Source organism: Corapipo altera, unplaced genomic scaffold, assembly GCF_003945725.1.
Source record: "Corapipo altera isolate COAL_440 unplaced genomic scaffold, ASM394572v1 317, whole genome shotgun sequence".
Taxonomy (NCBI): Eukaryota; Metazoa; Chordata; class Aves; order Passeriformes; family Pipridae; genus Corapipo; species Corapipo altera.
The window spans coordinates 1277413-1300039 of record NW_020884989.1 but is presented as its reverse complement, the minus strand read 5'-3'; the positions used below and the strand labels follow the sequence as shown (position 1 = coordinate 1300039).

The 22627-nt window shown below is 40.8% G+C and overlaps 1 protein-coding gene across 5 annotated transcripts in view; it reads left to right on the top strand.

The window, feature by feature from the left end:
- ETV6 (ETS variant 6) overlaps window positions 1-22627 on the top strand; it is a 129066-nt gene that overhangs the window by 43949 nt on the left and 62490 nt on the right. Inside the window, exons 4-5 of one of the 5 annotated variants that reach the window (XM_027666283.1) lie at window positions 12958-13139; window positions 13748-13836. The exons of the other annotated variants lie outside the window; for them this stretch is intronic. The gene's annotated coding sequence lies outside the window, so the exon portion shown is untranslated. The remainder of the gene's footprint in view (window positions 1-12957; window positions 13140-13747; window positions 13837-22627) is intronic. 5 annotated transcript variants of the gene reach the window in all.

Below are 22627 nucleotides of genomic sequence, written 5' to 3'. Positions count from 1 at the left end.
CACACCAGTCTGACTTGTTGCAGTGTAAAAGCACAGATCATGAAATATCTGTGAAACAGCCTTCTGTATAGTTAGTGTCTGAGATCATAAACACATTTACATAGCCTTACTAGTTGTAGTCTGTGGCAGTGTAGTATTTTGTAGCTCAGTATGCACTCATTATTGACACAAAACACTGTCATCAACCAGCAGAGCCAAACACTGTTAGAACCACTGTTTTTTAAAGTACATAGATTCATAGCTAGGCCACGAGCAACCATTCTGAATTCCTAAAATGATCTCTGGTATAACTTCAGTTACAGAACTTCGTGCAGTAACTACTGTGTTTGGGTCCAGTAACTGAGCTACAACAGGTGCAGAAAGATTTCTGCTCTTTATGTAAAAGACTTAAGTGATGGGGAGGATATAAAGTCTCTAGGTGTTCTTTCAATGCTTAATTATCCTCCTTATTTGCTTTTTTTAAGTGCCCTATTTATAGTTTGAATTAGTCAAGCTTCAGTTTCCAACTATTAGATCTCATTATCTCCTTTCCTGCTAAATATTATCAAAAGACTACTCCTGATATAGGTGCTTTTAGATAGTCACTTCTTAACCTTTTCTCAGCTAAACTGGATAGGAAGAGAGGTTTTTAAAGCTGTCGATCTTCCTGTTAAGCTTCCAGATTTTAAATTCTGTTTGTATCATCTCTGTGAACTGTTTCCCACTTCAGACATCCTTCTTAAAGTGAAGACAACAGCACTGAGGATGATATTCCAGGAGTAGTGTTCCTGATACCATGAATAGAAATAATTCAGCACCTTTTGGATTCCGGGCAATGAGGTTTAAGAGGTATTAATATGGGATTTTTCAGTTCCTGCATGGATCCCTCTCTTTTATTTTTTGTCTGTTTGTTTATTTTAGAGATGCATCTGAGTCACGGTTTTCATCCTAAATCCAAACTACCTCAGAAGTAAGGCAAGGTAGTAATTTTCTAGTTCAGGCTGTGGTACTGTGTGGAGATTGGGTTTTGATCCACAAAGTCTGAGGGTTTTCTAGGTCTGAGATTTTGTTTGGTTCCAGCCTTACCACTGTTTTTGTTGATTAGCTGAAATATAATAACTTCTTTGAACCCTCACTAATTCCAGTGCAACAGAGAGATACGGTGAGTTTCTCTGTTCATACACAGAGCTGATAGCTTGTCAGGCCTCTACTCCTTCTGTTTCTGTGATGTTCTGTTGACATTTACCAAAATAAAGGCAGAGTTCAGTCCTAACCCATACATCTTCACTTAGCTATGCTACAGATGCAGCTGAAAACAACAGCTGGCCCAAACGAGGAGAGAATTAGAGACAAACGTTTCAGCTGGAACATGAAGTACACCCTGTGAATTCAGGCAGTGTTTTGTGCCTTCCTATTAGAAATTTCACTATTTCTGATGTTTAAAAGCACTCTGAAACTGCTAACAGGAATAGTATGAAGATAATTAGTAGAAAAATTTCCTATTGTGCAATAAATTATTTCTCACTGTTTGGTGAGCAAATGGGTCTCAGCTATGCTGAGCTGATTTGATCCAGAGACTGGAAAACGGAGAAATTTAGAAGAGTAGAATGCAGATCCCTCTTTACTACAGTCTTGCATAGGAGGACTCCTCTTTGGCCAGCACAGCTAGATTATGTAGGCAAACACCTTTTTCTGGGGGTGATACAAAGGCACCTTTTCCTTCTCACACAACGTTTCTTGTTTTAAGAAGCTGCTTTCTCCCCAGTCAGCTGTGTTCCTGTAGTATAGAAGTACAGTGTAAGTAGTCCTAACTTTAAATCTCTGGAATAATAAAGAATAATTTTCTGATAAAACATACCTTTCTCTCATGCTGCACTTCTCTGTAAGGGACTGTTACCCCTACTTTTAAACATACTTGTTTGTCTATATCATCCACTTATTACCTAGGAACAGAGTATTGGGGGCATTGTAAACAAAGGATCAGCGGGGAGCTGGAGAATGTACTTTCCTACATTTTAAGTATGTAGTAAAAAAACAGTTACTCTTTGGCCCTGGTGGGTATGCTGTGGTAGTTTTGCAGCATATCTGATCTCCACTAGACTAATGTCAGACCGAAGGAGTGTTTGGAAAATGGAGATTTTTACTGAAGATTGAAGAGAAGCAAGTTTGACTCTCACACAAGACTCTGCCCTTGGTGCCTTCTGTGACCTTGGACATCTTGTTTTAGTTTCCCCACTGTAAAACTAAAAAAAAATCATGAGTGCAAAGACTCTTAACTGCCCAGATATTGTGATAATGAAGAATGCTAAGACAGGTGGAAGTCCTCTGAAACTATCTGCATACCCCTTATCTCTGAGGACACACTTAATATTGCCACAGAGAGAGTTAGTGGGTTTTTTTGATGGAGGTCTGTATTTTTTTTATTCTATTTTTATTAAAGCAAATCTCTTTGTCTCATCTGGTAAAATGTCATTAGTTGCTTATTTTATGCCATAGCTGATACCTTGTAGTAAAAAGTTCTTGGAACTCCATAGAGGATACAGCATTTAAGAGATTTATATGAGAACCCTTCCCTGTGTCTATTAATACTCTCTGAATCAGAGAGAAAATAGGTTTTTCCTTTTTCGTAATACACAAGATTAAAATAAGATGGTTTGCCTTCTATAACAGCAACTGTAAATATGTGCTAGAGGCTTCATGGTTTTATTTTGTCGCCTTCAACAAAAAACTTCAACAAGAGATACAGAAGAAATATCAGTGCTAAGAAAGGACATGTTGCACGCTCTGATCCTGTGCAAAGCATTCCTCCTTGCACGTTTTCATTGATTTGTATGTTTGATTTTTATCTCTGAAGGGCATGTTATCTTGGGAACACGTGTGTGTTTGTTTAGGGAGGTGGATCTTATGGGCAAAGATTTCAGAGTTTTCTCTTGATACAAACGTGAGCATGAGTTAATTTCTTCCTCTGAACTAATTACTCTTCTCTGTTTAGGGTTGGCATCTTTTGTATGTCTGCCGCCCATTGTCATAGTAAGACACACTGCACATAATTTTCTGTACACATGAAGCAATTTTTCTTGACAGCAACTGATTTTTCTTGCTATTGCCTTTTTTCTGAACCCCACCAACAGTCTGCACTGATGTTCAGAGTGAGATGATACAACTCAAATGCCACAGAACATGCATCACCTCATAGGGGAGAACTTTTACATTGGGACTGCAGTGTTGTCTTCTTGACTGCATTTGCTTTTGGGGTGTCGTGGTGGTAGGGAAAGCTAAAGACCTGTTTGTAAAATCATTTGAGTACTTTTTTTTTTCCATTGTAGGCTAGGGTTCTGGGTTTTGGTTTTCCAGTGTGTGATAAATTCCGGGTCACAAGTGATTTTGATGAACTTCACCGTATGCAGACCTGATTGCACACAGCTAGTGAGATGACATTTTTTTATTTCAACAGCTCTGTGTGTCCCTTGTTGTTACTTTCTGTTCTATTGCCCTCATTAAGGAGGACAGAAAGGAAATTTGTTTAGTTTTCTGCAGTAATTGTATTAAAGGCTTTAAGTTTTTAGTGACTGTTTCATAGGAATCTTTGTACATGTCTGTTTGTAGTATTATTTGATACTCTGATTTGGTGGGAACTAGTCCAGTGGTTCTGTGTTGGTTTGGCATCTTTGTGACCCTGTCTGTACTACATACTGAAAAAAAGTTGTCTGTCCCAAGTGGGAACGTGAGAAGTAGGGTAGGACAGGTAGTTGGGCTCTCAGTTGGGCAGTTTCTTTAAACTAAGTCATTTATAATATCTGAAGGCAGTTTATTAACAGCTTCTTTCTCTTGATTGTGCATTGTTGCTTATATGTATCATTTGTGGGTTTTGTGTTTTAAGGGCACCAATTGTTTTCTTTTTTTTCCTTTTATTATTATTATTATTATTATTATTAAAGGAATGCAGGAAACCAGAGGAAGAGGAAGCAATAACTCTCAGGTTTGCCAAGGATCCATTTGTCTCCTGTATAGTATCTATTAATTATGCTGCTCCTTTTATTAATTCTTTGTCACCAATTGAATATTCTACAGTTTTGGCTAGCAGATGGAAAGCTACTTTGAAGCATTAAGCAGATTGTTATTTAGTTACTAGAATATTCAATGCACTGAACTGAGAGTATGTAGTGAGATGGGAAAAAAAGCCCTTCATCCTAAGCCACATTTAGAGCAGAAAGCAATAAAAATGTTTGCTTTGGAAGGATCTTTGCGGAACAAAACTGACTGACGCACATACTGGGAAAATAAAATAAAGCTTCATATGACAAAGGGACTGAGAGGTGGCCAGAATGTCAAATTAGTGACTCTGAGAATAATCCTTGTCCCACTGAAATGAGTGCTTAAATCCCCACTGAGTTTAGTGGGACCTGGACTGGCCTCTTTCTCAAATGGTTGGCTTCTTCTAGACCCCTCTTTGCTCTTCTCTGACATTATGACACTTAAACCTCTCTTTATATGCTTGCCTTTTCTCCTAATCTGCTTTTCACCTTATGTGTCATTCCCTTTCTGGGTAGCTAGTCCTCTAGTAATCAATACCAACCCACTACTAAAAAAAAAATTATTAGGCTGATACAGTGGCACTGTTTGCTAAAATCCATCTGCAGTATTTAATATTGATGTTGCATCTTTGTGTTCTACCATGGGCTATTCTTGCACTTTTATATTATGAGCTATGCAGAGCAGGGTCCATCTGCTTCCTCTGTTGAGCAGTGCCTCTTGGTCTTTCAATTTATAACTCTTAATAATCTACTGACAGGCTGACTGGACTGTAGAAATCCCAGCCAGCCATCCTGTCAACCTCAGTGATCATTACTTTGGTTAACTCTAGCAAAGTGACTGGGCCTAGTTCCTTCATGATTGTGAGCTATGTCCAGTTTTTAGGTAAATAGGATGAAAATCATGAGCTGGAAAGACATTGGTTATGCCTGCCTCTTACCTAAGGTGGCATCTTCCATGGGCATCCTCAAATGTTCATCTGAATTTAACACATCTACTCCAGCCTGCATCCCAGAGATTTCTTACAGTGAATCTCAGGCCCGTTCCAAAGCAGTTATACAAACAGGGAACTTGGATGGGTGGGAAACCCAGTCTCAGAGTCACTCTTATACCATGGCTGGGCACAATATAGATGCAGTTTTTTCATCTGGAATATATTGGACTGGGGAGAGTAAAACCCCATTACTGATCCAGCTGGGATAGCTGTGGCCTTTGGATCATGAAGATTGTGCTTTGCACATTTCTGGCATTGTCTTTGTTCATCACCTGTAGGAAGCTTAAGCCCCTTGTCACTGGGGTTGCATTGGAATGACACAGGGCCACTTCACTTGTCATCTTTGATGTAAACTGCTGGTGAGTTGAACCCTAAATCTGTTAGCTCCTGACTGCTGCCTGGTCACTGTGGCAGAAGCATCCAGGTTAAGTGTGAAAAACCTTGTAAACAGAGCTCACTTGCTGGTTTCTGTTTCTTGGGAGATTATTCCAGAGCCGAGTGCTTTTTATTTTTTTAATGTGCCTGGTTGTTGCCCAGAGTTAACAGCAGTTTCCTGCACCAACAGTCCTCAGTGGAAGCATGTGGAGGGATAGGATCCTTGCTGCCTCGGTGGGAACTTTTAAAACAGTCCTGAGGTGGGAGGTCAAAAGACCTCTGCTGCAGGGTACAGAGAACTGGCAGTGTGGGAGTCCCAGTGGTGCTAAGGCAGTCTTTTCCTCTTCTGGAAAGCTTCACTTTAGGGTTTTAAATCTCCAAAACACACACTCACCTTTATTCAGAGGGGAAAGGAGGCCATGTCGCTTTAATCTGGGATTCAAGCTTGATCCCTTGTGGAATTCCCCTGGAAAGTGTGGAGAGGAATAAGCAGCAAAAACATCAGGACATTTATGGTATTGCTGGGTTTGAAGCATTTCTAGCTTTGTCTTAAAGGGGCGCTGTCAATTCCAGTGAACCTAAAATTAGCTTGCTTTTCTCTTTCCATCCCAAGCGTGTTTTGTTTAATTTTTCATTTGTGTTATAAATGCTTCCAAGTTCTTTTATTATTTTTTGTAAGAAATAAAATGAATGCAAAGAATGCAGCATTCATAAACAACCTTACAATTAAAGAAAACACAGAAGAGAAACTGCATGTAAACCATGACTAACAACTCCACAATAAGAAACCACTGTGTGGTGAGAGCCTTGCAACAAAACACAAGTGTGGCAAAAACCCCTGCAGAAACAACATAACATGCATGCTCTTTTAACAGAGCTGAGCTGCTGACTGTTGGAAGAGAGCAACACTGTGCAGCATTGAGAGGGGCACATAGTGTCTGAGGAGAAACCTGCTGGTTGCTTCAAACTCCCAGGAATTAATGTGATAGGTTGTGTGTATACACACATGCAGAAAAGAACCACGTTATTTGATGCCTTTTATGAAAAGTTGGATTTCCTTCTGCTGTACTTCTACGGCTTCCCTCTCCTGTGCTGGCACTCCTTCTGGTGCAAATATACCCTAGCAAAATATCCATTAAATGGGGGTTTATGCCATTTTTCTAACTCTCCATTTTACTGCTGGAGCAGTAAATGATTTTTAAGTTTGTTGAAGAGATTTTTGGTAAAATGATTCCATCCAGATTTGGAGACCCAATCCAACACCTCAGCCAAGAGCCTCTTTTTAAGATCATTCTCCAAAGATACTTGGGAGGGAGAAGCATTTATGCATCAACCATTCCATTGTTGTGGCGTGCTTGTGTGCTGTCTTATGGGATGAATATATTTGAATATGCTCACTCATGTAAATTTTTTTGTGCAGGACTAGCATGCTGCTGTTAATGTAGCAGTGATCCTTGTTCAAGAAGTTTATATATATTTAATAGGCATATGGTTGCTGATGTTGTGAGTTAATAAATAATCACCACTGATTGGCTTTTGAGAGTCAAAGCATTAGGAAACTTGCTTAGCTCCAAATCTTTCCTTATGAGTTTTTGTGCATAAAAGTCATACCCCGGGAATAGCCCTAAGCACCCTGCTTTGTTTAGGCCATCTGCTTGTCTGGCTTTGATCTCCCTATACTTTTGTATCCCACTGAAAAAAAAAGTGTCCACTCTGCACTGGCAGCATGGTTAAATAGCTCTATAGCAATTATACAGACTAGAAAATGAAAATGTCAAGTTGTACCATGACAAGTAAAAATTAATTTAATGTCTCTAATGATTAACTAATGTATTATTCCTGCCTTTAGAGTCCACAGGCATAGTGTGGGGGTGTTATGCAGCTAATGGAGAGGAAGGATAAAGGACTCTGGCAAAATTATCAGTTATAGGGGCTGCTTTGGAGACAGTGGAAATCTTCCTGTTTGAGAGTTTACTGAGTAGATCCTTGTAGCTGGAGTTTCACTATTCAACTCCAGAGTTGCTTGTAGCACTGGATCCCATGGGCTGCAAAAATTGGACCTCTCTTGCAGGCAAACAATATTCTGCCCATGGCCTTTACCCTGTCCTGGTGCTGTGACATGCTGGTGTGGTACCAGTGTGGTACCCCCATACAGGCTTTCTGCATTACCTGTTCCCTTCTCAAAAGAAGAGTGGTAGTTTCCCTGGCTTTTGGACTATGCAACACTCATGCCCTGGCGTTGGAGGTGGAAGCAGTGAATTGGGCAACAGAAGTTCAGTCAGGTGGGTATGTCAGCTATACAGACCACACTGAAGACCTGATCTGAAGACCTGGTCTGAACAAACCAGCTCTAGTTAGAACTGCAAGAATCAGCTCTTTGCCAGTGATAAATTTTGCAAATGCTTTCTGTAAAGATAAGCTCTAGGAACATGCTTATTTCAGAGAAAGATATTATAATGCTGATAATGAATTTGCACAATCTCAGCATCCTGCAAAAAAAGGTTTATTTTCTTATTAATATGTTCCCAGCATTCTCTTTCAGTTTTCTGGAAGCATTTTTTTAATATTTCCCTCAGATGTCTTAAAGCTTCCAGTTTGCAAAACAACTGTCCCAAAGGGGCTGTGAGCTGGTCAGAGCACTGACATTTTATTTTAAACCCACCAGCAGCAAAAAAATGCAGAATATCTTTGAAGGGAAATTTCCTTTTTGGGTTTTTGTATCCCTGAAAGAATTTCCGATGTAGGCAGATAGTAATTCCCAGCTACATACTTCCTGATAAGGAAACAGCTCCAATAAATGCAGCTATAAATAGCTGCATTTTTCTTTTTTAAAAATGTAAGGAGATCTGTTTCGCTTTTCTTTCAAACTACTGAAAGAAAGGGACAGAGTCAGATGAAAGGCTTAGGTTTGGCACCCATTGGCTTTCCAGATAAATTAAGATTTTAATCTACATCAGTACATTTAGTTACATAAAGTTTAGATGTCTGTTTATTTCTGCTCGTGCTTCTGACAACATTGTAAAAGAAAAAAAACCCATCTTTTTATATGATAAACATAAATTGCATTTGCCTTCCTCATGAAGGGAAAGTATTACCTGCTTTAAGCAGAATTCTTAATGCTTTTGCTTCATGCCTATATTTTAGTGCTTCTCTATATATAGTTTGTTAAGGTGTTTTGTCATCTCAGAATAAGTAGCGTGATCTTTACCTGCATTTTTTTTCACATTTACTGTGGATGTGCTGTGTCAAATTCCTGGTTAGACATAAATTCCTTTTTTCTAAAAGTAACTTGCTGAGACAATTTTGTTCAGTTAGTTTATAAACCTTATGACTTTTCTGCATTATCTCCCCCTTTCTTCTGTTTAATGTATTTTTAATTTCATGCCTTTTATTTTGGACTCTTGCTAAAGTTTTCCCTTACCAGTCCTGGTTTTCTTTGTTCTTTAAAAAGCAATTGCCAAACACGCAGTACCTTCAGAAAAACAAATAAGTGTTTGCCTACACAAAAATTTATAGAGATGAATAAATTTGGTGCAAGAGTTAGTGTGAAAATGTCTTTGCAGGTTAGATTTCAAGCCAGCTGTACCAGTCAGAATCACAGAATATGCCGAGTTGGAAGGGGCTCACAAGGATCATTGAGGCCAACCCGTAGCCCTGCACGGGACCATCTCCAGGAGTCACACCATGTGCCTGAGAGTATCATCCCAATGCTTCTTAACTCTGTCAGTCTTGGTGCTGTGACCACTTCCCTGGGGAGCCTCTTCCAGTGCCAAACCACCATCTGAGTGAAGAACCTTTTTCTAATATCTAACCTAAACCTCCACTGACACAACTTCAAGCCATTCCCTCAAGTCCTCTTGCTGGTCACCACAGAGAAGAGATCAATGCCTGCCCCTCCTCTCCCTCCCCCTCAGGAGGAAGTTGTAACTGCAATAAGGTCTCCCCTCAGTCTCTTCTCCAGCTGAACGCACCAAATGCCCTCAGCTGCTCCTCACACGGCTTCCCCTCAAGCCCCTTCACCGTCTTAAACTGCCCTCCTTTGGATGCTTTCTAATGCCTTAGTGTCTTTCTTATATTGTGGTGCCCAAAACTGCCCCAATATTCCAGGTAAGGCCACCCCAGTGCAGAGCAGAGTGGGACAATCACCTCCCTTGCCCAGCTGGTGATGCTTTGCCTGATGCCCCCCCGGACATGGTTGGCCCTTATTCAGCTTGCCATCAACCAGGACCCCCCGGGTCCTTTCCAGGGCACTGATTTCCAGCATCTCATTCCCCAGTCTGTATGAGCAGCCAGGGTTGCCGCATCCCAGGTGCATAATGAGGCACTTCCCCTTGTTGAACTTCATAAGGTTGGTGACTGCCCAGTCTCCTGATTTGTCAAGGTCTCTCTGCAGGGCCTTCCTGCTTTCGAGGGAGTCAGCAGCTCCTCGGAATTTTGTGTGGCCTGCAGACTTGCTTACTGTCCCTTCCAGTCCTACCTCCAAGTCATTTATGAAGATGTTGAAGAGCACAGGGCCCAAGATGGAGCCCTGCAGAACCCCACCAATGACAGGTGGCCAGTCTGATGTTACCCTCTGTGCTCAACCTATGAGCCAATTGCTCACCCATTGTGTGATGTGTTTATCCAACTATGTGCTGGACGTTTTGTCCAGAAGGATCCTGTGAGAGACAGTATTGAAAGCTTTACTGAAATCTAAAAAGATACATCAGCTGGCTTCCCTTGATCAACTAGGTGCCTTGTCATAGAAGGAAATCAGGTTTGATAAACAGGACTTTCCTCTCATGAAGTCATTCAGATTACAGCTGAAAATATATACACGTTCACTACCTTGATGTTTTTTGTAGAGGATGAGTGCTTTTGTAAATCATCTTGAGCAGATCTGAGACCTTAGTCCTTGGTTTCTGTGCTACAGTGGGGAAGGATCTGTATGTCTGCTTGTAGGCTGCTGATGGGCAGGTATCTCCAGCAAAATCCTGAGGCATGCCTGAAGACAGGCTTCTTCACAGGGGATATTAGTAGCTGGGTCATCCTCTTTTCTCGCTTGTTCCTGTTGTGAGTGTGCTTCCTAGTTTTCCTGGGGACGTGGGTGAGGTGGTTCTAGTGGACTCTGTCCATTACAGCACTGGTTGAACCATGGTCAAAGCCACTAGAAGGTGAGGGTGCAACTTCCTCAAGTGCAGTCAGCAGAGAGTTGAGTCCCAGCACAGCGGAGAGGAGGTGGAATAATCTCCCTTTTCCTCCTCCCCCTTTCTCCTTCCAGCTTCTTCACAGGGTCTTGTGGCTAAATCCTACCCGCAAGGTCACTCAGCTGCCACGGGCCCCTCCTTTTGGCCTGCCGATGGTGCTCCCAGCTGGCCCAGAGCCAAACAGATTGCAGAAGGGTACAGCTGGTGGAAGATTCTTCCTTGCCCTTATCATTCATTGTTTGCTGGAACGACATGGCGGGGCTCAGCACATGTCCCTCCTCAGACATTTGTTCCATAGCCCTTGAGCACATTGCTTGTACACAGTTTTCCTTTGTAGGTACCTGAAGGGATTTTGCCTCCTCTTTCCTGTACTCCTCTCTTGACTGCACCAGAAAGGTTTGATCTCTGTGTGCAGGCCTTGCCACACCTCCTCAACAGGCCCGTGGAACATGCACAATTAATACAGCATTAATTAATTATGGGGAGAAGTTGCTGCTGGCACAAGAACCAAGGCTTACAGCTTATAAAGTGAATGCTTTGATGCTGAGCTTTAAAGAACATTTCCATCAACTCAAGCCAGCAGAGAGATTCTGTGATATTTATACCCTCCCTCTGCACAGACTCCAGAGCATGCATTTCGACCACCCTGGGCATAAGCAGGGTGGTTAGGGAGGAAGGTTCAGAAAGCATAATCAGGGCTTGACCCTCAGTTGCGCAAGTCCTAGGTTGGGGCTGAAACAGAAATGGTTTGCTGAGCTAGCTTAATAGGTGTGAAAAGTGACCTTCTGGACCTGCTGAAGTGAATAGTTGTCTCACTGACTCCAGTAACTCCCACAGTTTTATTGAGACTGTGTGTGTGCGTGAGTAAATGTGTAGGTTTGCACTGTGCTTCTACTTATTTGGCCAATGTTTAGGGGAAGAGAGATGAAAGAATGAGTGTGCTTCTTTGGTTTATGCAATACTGAGAATTTCTCCCTTTCTACTTCCTCCTTCTCGGTAGTGCAGAAGGAAGTAGCCCCAGTTCCTGCTGGTCCACAAACCAGTTACTCATTTCAGTTCTGCCGCTCGAGTGGGTCCTTGTGTATTTCCTAGTGGGGGAAATCTCCATTTATGTATTTAAGTTCCTCCTTCCTATTCTCTCTTTTGTACTGATTTATTCTAAGCAATCTGTCTCTTTCAATTTTTAACCTCTTTGCTGGCTTTCACTTCCTCTTCATGATTCAGTGAACGCATTTTGTCAGAAAAAAACACAAATACTTCTTTGTTCCTTTTTTTTTTTCTGTGTTATACGTCTTTGTATCTCACTTCCTTGGAAACTTCCTTAGTAGTCTTACTACCTCTGGGCTTTTAACTTCCTTACTCTGTAGTCATTATTGTGTTGCTGGGTGTGCAATTGTTCAAGGCACCTTGAACTTTTTATTAGAGGTTTGGGGGTTTTACTGCTCTTTAAATACTAAAAGGGTTTGTCTCATCACTGCTTTACAGCTTGTTCAGTGGTTTTTCACTTCTTGAAAGTAAGCGTAACCAACTCACAGGAGTTATTCTCTGCTTCCACTTTATATTCTCAGGGATGCAGTGCGTGGTGTGGGGTAGTGATGGATGGGCCATATGCAGGAGAAGCTGGTCAAGGTTTGATGCAAGATTTGAAGCCTTGTATCTCAGCAAAATAGGAACAAGAGATAGCACTTAATATCTGTAGTAGCTGGGACATTTAGAGATCTTCAATTTTTACACCCTCTCTCAGTTTTAAAATCATGCAGAATGAAAAGCAAGCAGAGGAACTGGGGGTGACAGCAGAGGTTAACAGTGATGGTGAGATGAGCTGTGTTTGTGATGGGCAGACCTGTAGCATCTGGGCTGTAAAAGGAGACAGTATTTGCTGTTGGCCTCCTGCCACACTATTATCACTGTGTGCAACACCAATGGCTGAATCTCAGAAAGTTTGGTGCTGATTCAGTTCAACAGAACACCCAAAAGTAAATCCAGATGTCTTTTAAATTGGTTGGATCTGTAGTGTTATGGTGAGTTTTCCATAATTATGATTTTCTTGTGAGAATTCTGGGAGAATCTAGCTAGTCCAGAAAAACCCTGAGAGCACAGCTTCTTGCCCATGGCCTTTCTGGTGCCTCCATCACTTGCAGTGAGAAAATGTGTGCACATAAAACCCACTGAGACTCAGACAAGAGTTAACAATGAAAATTTGTTTCAAAGCTGAGAAGTTTTGAATTTTTTTTTTAATCTGACATATATCTCTGTGTACATGTGTATATTTAGATCCTTCAGAAAGGAGGCTTGCTCAAGCATATAGGTTTTATGCACAGAGAATGTAGCTTTTCCTTTTTGTTGTGTAGCTAATTAACACTTGGAATGTCTTACAACCATTTCTTTTAGGCAAAGTTGTAAAATTACTGTCTATGATGAAAAAAAAAAAAAGGATGCAGAAGACAGTGGAAGGTGCCTTTTGTGTCACATGCACTGCCAAGCAGGCTCACAGTGCTATCCTCCCTACGTCTGTCTCTGCAGCGTCGAGCAGTCACAAGAGGGTTAGGCTGTGTTTGAGACAACAGGCCCAGGTTTGAACTGCTCTTTCAATCCATTTTTACTGGATCAAGTGTACAGAGTCAGCAGTACTGTATATGTTTGAAATTTCTAAGTTGGCTTAAAACTGTAAATGGGGCTCAATTAGCTGCCTTTAATGCTTTCTTGAGTGCACTCCATAAGCCACTTCCCAAAGAGTACTAATGTGAAGTGTAATCCACAAACAGTCTTGGCACCAGTTTGGAAGCTGAAATAATCAGAGTACTATAACCCATTGTGAATAAAGGTAGCTCACACTGATAATTTTATCCTGAAATGACTTGGCCCCCACTCTGAAGCATTTTCACAGTACAGTTTTATAAGTCGATATAACACCAACAATGTAAAGGCTGTAAAAATACAATTTGTGGTACAAAACATGTCTCTTGACCACCTCTAAATTTGAGCATTAGGACCGTCACACTTTAATAGATCTTGACAACTGGAAGAGCAGGGACATTCTCTGTATGAATAAAATGCCTGGCATGTCATTACGACTTGAAGTTATGGTCATCTACTAAATTGACTGCTCCCAGTGTCACTCACAATTGGGATTAAAGTAAATTATTCTTATTTTAATAGTATTTTTTTAATTTTTCTTCAGACACAGCAGCTCCTTTATATGGGACCACAGTACAGGAATATCTCATTCAGAAGGATGTTGTGGTTGTTAAGCATAAAACAATTATTGATGTGAGTAGCTCATAACTTTTTCATGTGGTTTTACAGAAGACCTATGAATGTCCCTTGATTGTAGAGTTAAGCAAAGATATTTGTCAAAAATCAGTCACCGGTCTCAAATTTTATAGGAACTCTGCATTGATTTCACAATTTTATACCAAAACTGCTAGAAAGTTGAAGTTCTGACACAGTCTTGTTGAAGCTCATGAATTTCTAGAGAGGTGTCTTAATGCCTTCCTATTGTTCAAACTCTGTTCAAACTCCCATTCAGGATGTGGTGGGCTCATCTACATGATCATTTGTAATGTGCTAGGGAACCTAGCCAGAGCAGACGATTTCCCCAATCCTCCCATTCCCACGAAACTAGAGAGGGAAATAGAACTCTGCAGTTTGAGGAAAAGGTAGTTTTGTAAGTGAATGGATTGGCAGAGAGAAAGTTATCATGTGGCTATGAAATCACATGTGGTACAGAGAAGGTGGTGACCAGGAAATTCATAGTTCCTTACAGAGCAGCAAATCCAGGGATCAAAGATGAATCATTGGGCAACATGTCTAAAACAGGAATGAGGATGCATCACTACATGAAAGAAATCATTGCAGCAAGATGCAATGAAGATGTTTTCAGGACTGTAAATGTAAATGGATTTCTAAGAGGAATCAGATAAACCTGTGGAGAGAGGGATAGGCTGTGTGATCAATATGGAAACAGTGGCCTGACTGCAACGACAGCTCATGATGTCCTTAAACCACAGATTACCAGAGGCTGAGATAAGTAATATATATTATAGTAGAGATTGCTTCATGTTTCCTTATTCCTCATATTTTTTGTGTATGCCTCTACTAGTGTAAATGTTTGATTAGATGGGTTGGGGATTTTTTCTAGTATGACAGTTTTTACATTTTACCCCATCTCATAACCATCTTGAGTGATTTGACAGTAGTGTGGATGCCATCCAAGCAGATATATATTCAGTACGCATATGCTACGCCAGAGGGCTCTTTTAGGTGATAACTAACTCATCAGCTAGAGGCCACAGAAGAAAATTAAGTGGGGTATTTGCCTTTAAGCAGTTCTGACAAAAGTCTCTTTACACAACAGCTGACTGAATCACTGAATGTAATGCCAAGGGCAGCAATAGAGAAAAAAACCCGTCATGTAAATTAGCTGGCGAGAGAACAGGGCAAAGCTATCTGGTAAAGGAGGGAATGGAAGAGGAGGGCAGGCAGAGCCACCTCCTGGAGCTTTGGCTTTAAGGACCAGATTTCCTCCACCAAGTGTTTGAAAAACAAACTTTGAAGTTGAAACTGAGGGGAAAATGTGGAGAACCTCTCTCCCTAGCATATAGGCAATCCAGTGGATTGTAGTCACCACAGCGATTCTGTTATCCCTGGCCTTTTTTCCCTCTTATACACCCTCAAAGGATTGCTTTCATTTTCCTACTGTTGTCCAGTCCAAGATCCAATTCAGCTTGTGCCCTTTCTATGGCCCTGTCTTACATCCATTTAACATGTAATGCAAATTTCATTTCTGTTTCCTCTCCTCCCCCAAAAAACAGGCGTAGTCATTAAAACAAGTTGTTCGGTATTATTTGCGATTTGAAATGGTAAATTAAAAAGTCTGGTAGTGCTTCTGATCTGTCTCCCCTTTCTTAAGGTGCTTCATAAAATACCACATGTCGTTAGTCACTCTGGCCTGGATGTTCTTGGCTCTCTCACACTTAATGATTCACAAGATGTCTTTGAGATTAATTTTTGTCAATTAATCTTCCCTCTGCATATTCTCACCTCCCCCCTCCTTTGTTTTCGAGTCTTCACTGCAAAAGTTCATTAAATAAAACCCATAGTACATGTAAGGGACAGACTGCAGTCTCCTACATGCCATCAGAAGAGATCTAAGATAGGGTGCAGGATTTTTCCCCTAATTTCCAAGCAGGAGATTCGAATAGTTCACGAAGCTTTTCTACAGCTCCCCCTGCTCTTCCTCTGCTCTTTCTCAGCTGTGTGTGTGTGTCCTGTGCCTCTCTCATGAATAAAAGTGGGGTTTTTTGAGTAAAAGCTCAGCAGCTTGTCCCCTCTTAATGGCTCCTGTTTTTCTCTGGGGAGAAGGGAGCAGGAGAAAAGCTGAGTGCAGTGGGGTCTCCACATGCCTGTGCAAGGGCAGTGCCACTGATCGTAGGTATGCCAGCTGCAGTGAGCAGGCAGGGTTGTTTGCAGGACTTGCATGCCAGATTCTTCAAACAGCTCTGCTCAAAGGCATGAGCTGGGCTCACTTCTGAGGGAAATTTCCTTTTTGGGGAAGTTGCTGCAAAGGAATTTCCTGTGTGGGCAGACAGAGCTTCCTGACTTGAAGGCTTCTTGGAAGGGAAACCGTTTCATAATGAAATGATAAATTAAAGACATACCAGCCTGGTTCGCTTCAAAACAGCTATTGAGAGAGCTCACCATTATACTCCTGCACAGAATGAAAACAAATTGCATCCTGACAGGATTCTCCATAATGGAGCATATCCTTCCCCTCAGCCTTCCGCCCTGTAGATCTTGCTTTTTTACCTTCCATCTCCCTTTCCCCCTACCCTGGTATTTGCTTCACTGTCATCTAACTTTTGCAGGCCTCTCTAACCAACAGGCAAAGAAGCATGATGTTTGAAATTGTTTTCTAAGTGTACTTCTTCCTCCATGGAGCAGACACCTCTGGTTTAAGCCCTGCTATGCTGGCTGGCATGGTATGAGTGTCCTGGATGTGAATCATAGAAGTGGTGTGGGGCTGCCCTGAAAACTGGGTGCCATGGCTGCTGCTGTGGTTGGAGCAAGGAGAAATTAGGGGTATCAGCAGAGTTTAAGTCAATGCCTGTAAGGAATGTCTTGGTACAGTAATGAAAATATCTGGGAGGAAGGGTTGCAGATAACTGTTTCCTGTTAAATAAGAGGAAAAAAAGGACCTTTGCTCCATCCCAGTCAAGACTCAATGGAGGGAGGGCATTGCCAGAGAGCTCAAGCTGTTTTCAATAGGCACAAACCAGTACATATTATTTCTCTGCTCTGCTCTATCCCAGTCTGTTGAAAAGGGGAGGCTTATTGGTGTCTGTACCCTAAGGGATGCCTATAGCTGTAAACTCAAGTGAACTGGGTGAAGAGCTTTGATTAGACTACTTAGGTTGCTAAACACATTGTACATGCAGATGGAGGATATAATTTCAGATGGCATGGAGTAGGGGGAACAAACAAGGAGGAGTTTCATGTTACCTTTCTTTGTCTCAATTATATTGTCTGTAAACTTGTTGGGTGATCCTACTCACAGTGCCTAGTTCCAAAAAGTGATCTGACATGCACTCATACAAGTGTGCTGTCAACATTTTCTTTTCTCCCTTGAGAGAAAACCTTTATTCTCTGCCTACTATTTGGCTGGCAGTTAAAGCTGTTTTAATTCTTTTCAGAACTCTGCAGAATTGGTGTATTTTACATGCCTTGTTCTGCCAAGGAGGCCTTATCCCTTTCCATTGCTTAGTGAATTTCTTAAGAATTTTGAAACATTTGGCGGAACAGTGCACGGTTTTATAATAAGTATTGTAATTGTGGGAAGTTTTTCTTAAAAATGCATATGATGGACTTTTATGACAGTGAAAGAATTTGAGGTTTTATTTGTATTTTTTAAAGCAAGTTTCTGACCTGTATAAAGAAAAACTAGAAAATGTGGTTCACATGGCTCAAAAGTCAGATACAAAGGATCCTGAAGAAATGTATATATGTGTGTGTAATCATGTTATATGTTTTTTATAGGTTTGGTAGTTTTTACCTTCTCTCTTTTGAAGGCATGTTGCCTCATAAAATTCTTGGGATTGGTAGTTCTGGAGGTCTTCAAGAAATGGGACTCCAGTATTAATTTGGGAAATTATCTCATTAGTAACAATGTATTACTCATATTTTACAAATCTGCAAAATGTAATGTCTGAAATGTAGAACTTGGCTGTTTGTGATTGATATAACATACCACGGCACATGCCCATGGTGCATGCCAGCACCGTGAGGGTAAATCTTACGGTGCAATGGCCAGGGTTGTCTTACAGCTGTCCAAGGAGACGAATGCTGCTTAAATGAAAATTAAGAAGGAGCTGTGCTAAGAAGCCTGTACTAGAGACATGCCAACCCCCAAGCTACAGCATACAGGAGTTCCTCAGAGGAAGAGACTTCTGCTGTATAGTACTAGACTCGCTTCTTCATTCAGGTGTATCATTGGGCTAGACTGGGTTGAAAACTAAAAATGGTTCGTAGCAGAAAAGTCCTCACCATGGCTTGCATTTTGAGGTGCTTCCTTTCCTAAAGAGATGAAAGTTTTGTGGAAATATTCAAATGGCAACACTTAATATGGTTATAAGTAATTCTGGTTTTTAGAAAACAGTTTTCCTAGTAAAGGCGTAGTATAGATCAGCAGAGAACCATATGGAAATATCTGCTTTGTTTTTAATCTATTTTATTAGACACCTGGTAATTTTTACTTGCAGTGCTATTGCTTGTAGAGGCAGATTTGGAGTTGAGGATGGTATCTCAGAAATAGCTTCCATGCCAACTGTTCAGCCTGAAAGAACTTAGAGGCTGTATTCTTAGCATTTGCCTAACACGTAGGACACACCTTGGATGGAGCTATGGTCAGGCTTACTGCTCAGATGGTTTTGTTTTGAGTTGTGAGGCACCCAGAAGTGTACTAGGCAATGTGACTACAAAGGGTGGATAAGCACTGGGCTCAGGGCTATTATGCTGTTACCACCTCTTGATAGCATTAAATTAATGATTAAAATCAACATACTGTTAACGTAAGTTGCTCTTCTTTTTGCCCCTGCTGATGTATTTTGTTCAGCTAATCTCCACCTAAAGAAATGTCCTTGCATTTTCTATATTGCCTGCCTCCTTCCTAGGCTAAGTTGATGCGTACTCCTCTCTTTCTGTACTTGACACAACTTCAACTAGTTGTTCCCCCACAATAGATCATCTTTCTCCCCAAAGAACATGGGACTAATTTCTGTCACCTTTCTGTTCTGAGCAAAAACTAAACAGAATTACTTCCAATCTACTCAGAAATAAAATGTAGGTAACATCTTGCAATGGTGGCAGCTATAGCCACACCAGGAGGAAATCTGAGTGGGAGCACAACTGATGAGCTGCTTACAGAACAGTTTCACCAAGGTTTTGTCTGTAATAGAAGTCTGTGTTGTTAATCAGGTGTCACTCCAGTCTCACTGTTCAGCTTCATGGTAGTGAGTTCCAGTAAAATGCAGGTGGGAGGAAACTTAATTTGTACTTTTTTTATTGCTTTAAACACTCACACTGTTTGTTCTTGGCATGATATCAAAACAGTGCTGGAAGGAAATGAGGTAGAAAAGGGACATGAAAATCACAACTGCATGACTGATCTGTAAGAGTATTGTATTGTTCCTAATTCCACATGGAAAGCCCAGAGATTCCTAGTAGACATTCTTACTGGGTTGGCAGAAGGTGGAAATTTTGTATGTAATTTCTGGAAATACTGGGTCAATAGGGATTTCTCTAATCAGCTAAAAACTAGCAGTGATGGAGTTTCAATAAATTGTAGGCAATTATTCCTGTCATAGGAATAGTTCCTACGATGCAGGGTCTTTGAGGACAAAGGAAAGACTGGAGAGGTGACGTAGGATGTATCTTACTACCTTTACTCTTACAGGTGATGCTCTAGGGCCGTATCTTGACCTCTGTCCTTCCATGTAGCATATATTTCTGCTTGAAATGAGAAAGCTAGGCTATAATACATGTCTTTACTCCAGAACAGTTCATTTTGTTATATGTTTGTCCGCTTTGGCAGAATTTCTGAGACATCCTTTTGAGACAATTTAAGTCTTGCCCTTAGGAAGCTGACGTTCAGCCTCTCTTTTCCTTTTATCAAGCTGTGTTTTCATCTTCTGAATTATACTGAGTCAGACCACTCTAAATCTCTGCTTGTGGGGTGCTTATACCAAATATTTGCAGGCATTTCTCCTGCTAAACTGTTTGCTTCTCCTGAAGTGCAGCATGATGTACGTGCAGTGTTTCTGGAAGCTCAGCAGGTTTGGTGTCGCAAAAGTTGGGGAAGGAATATGTGAGCCAAAGTTCATTTCAAGGTAGCTGTTCTTAGTATTCTTCTTCTACTACTCTGGCTCACAGGTTGTCAGGACAGTAACTGATATTTTATCCAGCTGGATTTTGTCCTGATCATTTGAAATGCTTCCTTTTTCACCTCAGTATAATTTACAATCACATATCTATTGCAGCAAGAAATGTTAACGGGAAGGAAATGTAAACACTCCAACTGTGTTTTACTTCCTCTAAACATCTATATGTTTGTGTTGATGGAGTTATTCAGTTAAGAATAAAATAAAGCTTTCCAGTCAACCCTAGGAGTTGAGATAGGTTCATCTCTTGGGAATCTGGAGGAAGGGAGAATTATGTGTGCAGCAATGCTAGTTGGTATGTTGCCCAAGCTGTCACTATGACAGCATTTCAACATGGTAACAGGGACAGTTCTACACCAGCTGCATTTACTTCCCATGAGAAAGTGGATTGGCATGGAGAACACAGAGAAAGAGAAAACCAGGGACACGACTTTCCTCTCTTGCACAATCCCTATTTAGGGATTTTCAGTCACTGTGCCAGATTGTATATGAAAATGTTTAACTTCTTAACTGCTTAAGTATGTAATGATTTTCTCCGGGAAATCCGTCTCTCAGTATTTGGACAAATGTTGCTTAAAGGGAAAAGGTAACGTAACTCCCCACGTAACTCACTTTACTAAAGCATGGATAACATGGTAGGGAAGACCTGAACTAAAATTCAGCATAAGGCACAAATAACATAGGCAAAGTCAAATTTTTCATAGTCTTTAATAATTTGCATTTTTTTCCAGTGATCCTCTTTTAATTTTTTTCCAGAGTGGGTTGCAAGCAGTGTCTAACTAGGCAAGGGATATGGACACTAGGTTTACTTTTGCAATTATCTTTCAAAGCCTTCTTGGAGATAATTTGAAAAACTGCCTGAAAGCCACAAACTAGAATTTGGAAAGGAAATACTTGTCCATTTTACAGAATGTCTTTTCAGTTCAGCAGTTTTGAAACCGTAATCACTTGAATTTCCCTTGTCCCTTTTACATGTCAGAGATTCACTTCTGCCTAGCTAGACTAATGTGACTCTAGCTGTCTGGTTTAAATGCTTTTGCAAATGAACAGTTAGCTTTTCTGAAGCAGGTGAAGGGATGTGATATCTCTCTTTACACTGACACTAAATTTGCTTATATCTGGGGAAAACTGTAAGAGACGCAAATGGATATTTTTCTTAAGGAAATTTCCTTTCTAAGGAAGTTAGTCATATGAAATAGCTGTTATTATTTTTAAATCCAGTATGGGCTAAGGGAGTGCCCTGATTACACATTTCCTGGAAGAGGCCATTGGTGACGTACCATTGACTAATGAAAATCGACAGTTAGAAGTAGCTCTTTTCTATTAACTGTTTGAAAAGGAAAGAATATTTTGAAAGTACAGGTCATCAACATTTCCTTGTTCTTTCTTTTTTAATCCACCATCAGTGACCATGTGTACATCGTTAGCAGCTGCATGGTCCTGGTTGGAAAACACTAAACTATTCTGATTTAACAAAATAAGTAAAAACAAAGTCTGCTTGCTGTTATGTGTCATTGATGAGGCTGTGCAGCTTAATGCCACAACTTAAAATGCAGGGAGGAAGAAGAGAAGTACAAAAGAGGCACAACAAGCATGACAGTCAGATTTCCCATGAAATTCAGGATGATGCTTTATCTACTGGTGAGCAGCAGCCCACAAAGAGCTCTGTAGTACCTGCCTGGGGGTTAAGGATAGGTTTGTGCATGTATGAGAAATTCAGTTCAGAAAGGAGGAAAGCTGTAGAATTGAACTTCTGTATTTCATTGCTACTAATTCAGGTTTTTCTAGCATATGTTAAACGCCTGTCCAGGAAATCTTGGAGCGGATAAGCAAGAACTTCCAAATACCATTTTAGCTGTTACGTCTAAGACTCTGGGAATTGTGTTGCTTATGCTCAGAAGAGCATGACTTGTGACTGCAATTTGTTCAACTCAAAATGACCTCTAAGCCTTACTGGAAGTCAACTTAAAAAAAAAAAAATCCAACCACCACAAAACAAAACACAAAAGCATAAAAATCTACCCCCTCCTACTTCTACCATAAGAGATTTTTTAGTTTTAAAATCATCATCCTGCAACATCTTGTTTTGAGTTTAACCCCAACAATATTAACATGACAGAATTATGCAAACAAGGAAATTTCCATGGGCTGAATTGCACCATTTCAGAAACAATCTGAGTGATTAAATAAACATGAACGCTGATGCATTAGTATTGAAGGGCTGTGCACTCTCTGTAGCTGTTGGAACAGAGAGAATAAATATACCTTTCTTCTTCCCTGTTCATTGACTTAACACACAAGAGGGTATGAATACTAACTGGCTAAGTGTCTGTGTGCAGTGCCAAACCACAGGGGTTGTTTGGAGGGCTAGTGCATGAGATTTACCATTCACTCAAAGAAGTAGCACAAAGAGAAGAGTTAAGCAGTGCTGCTATAGGTGTTAAAGCTATGCACTGCTTCTTGGTGCGTTACAGATTTTCCTTTGTACTTCTATGGGATTCTGTATGGCCTGTGACAACAGCTAGCTAGCTCTGGGATATAATAACTCCACTGCAAATACTTCTGTGAAAGATGCAACACAGGCACCAACCCGGCAATGATACACGTTTCAGCTTTCAGCAATATAC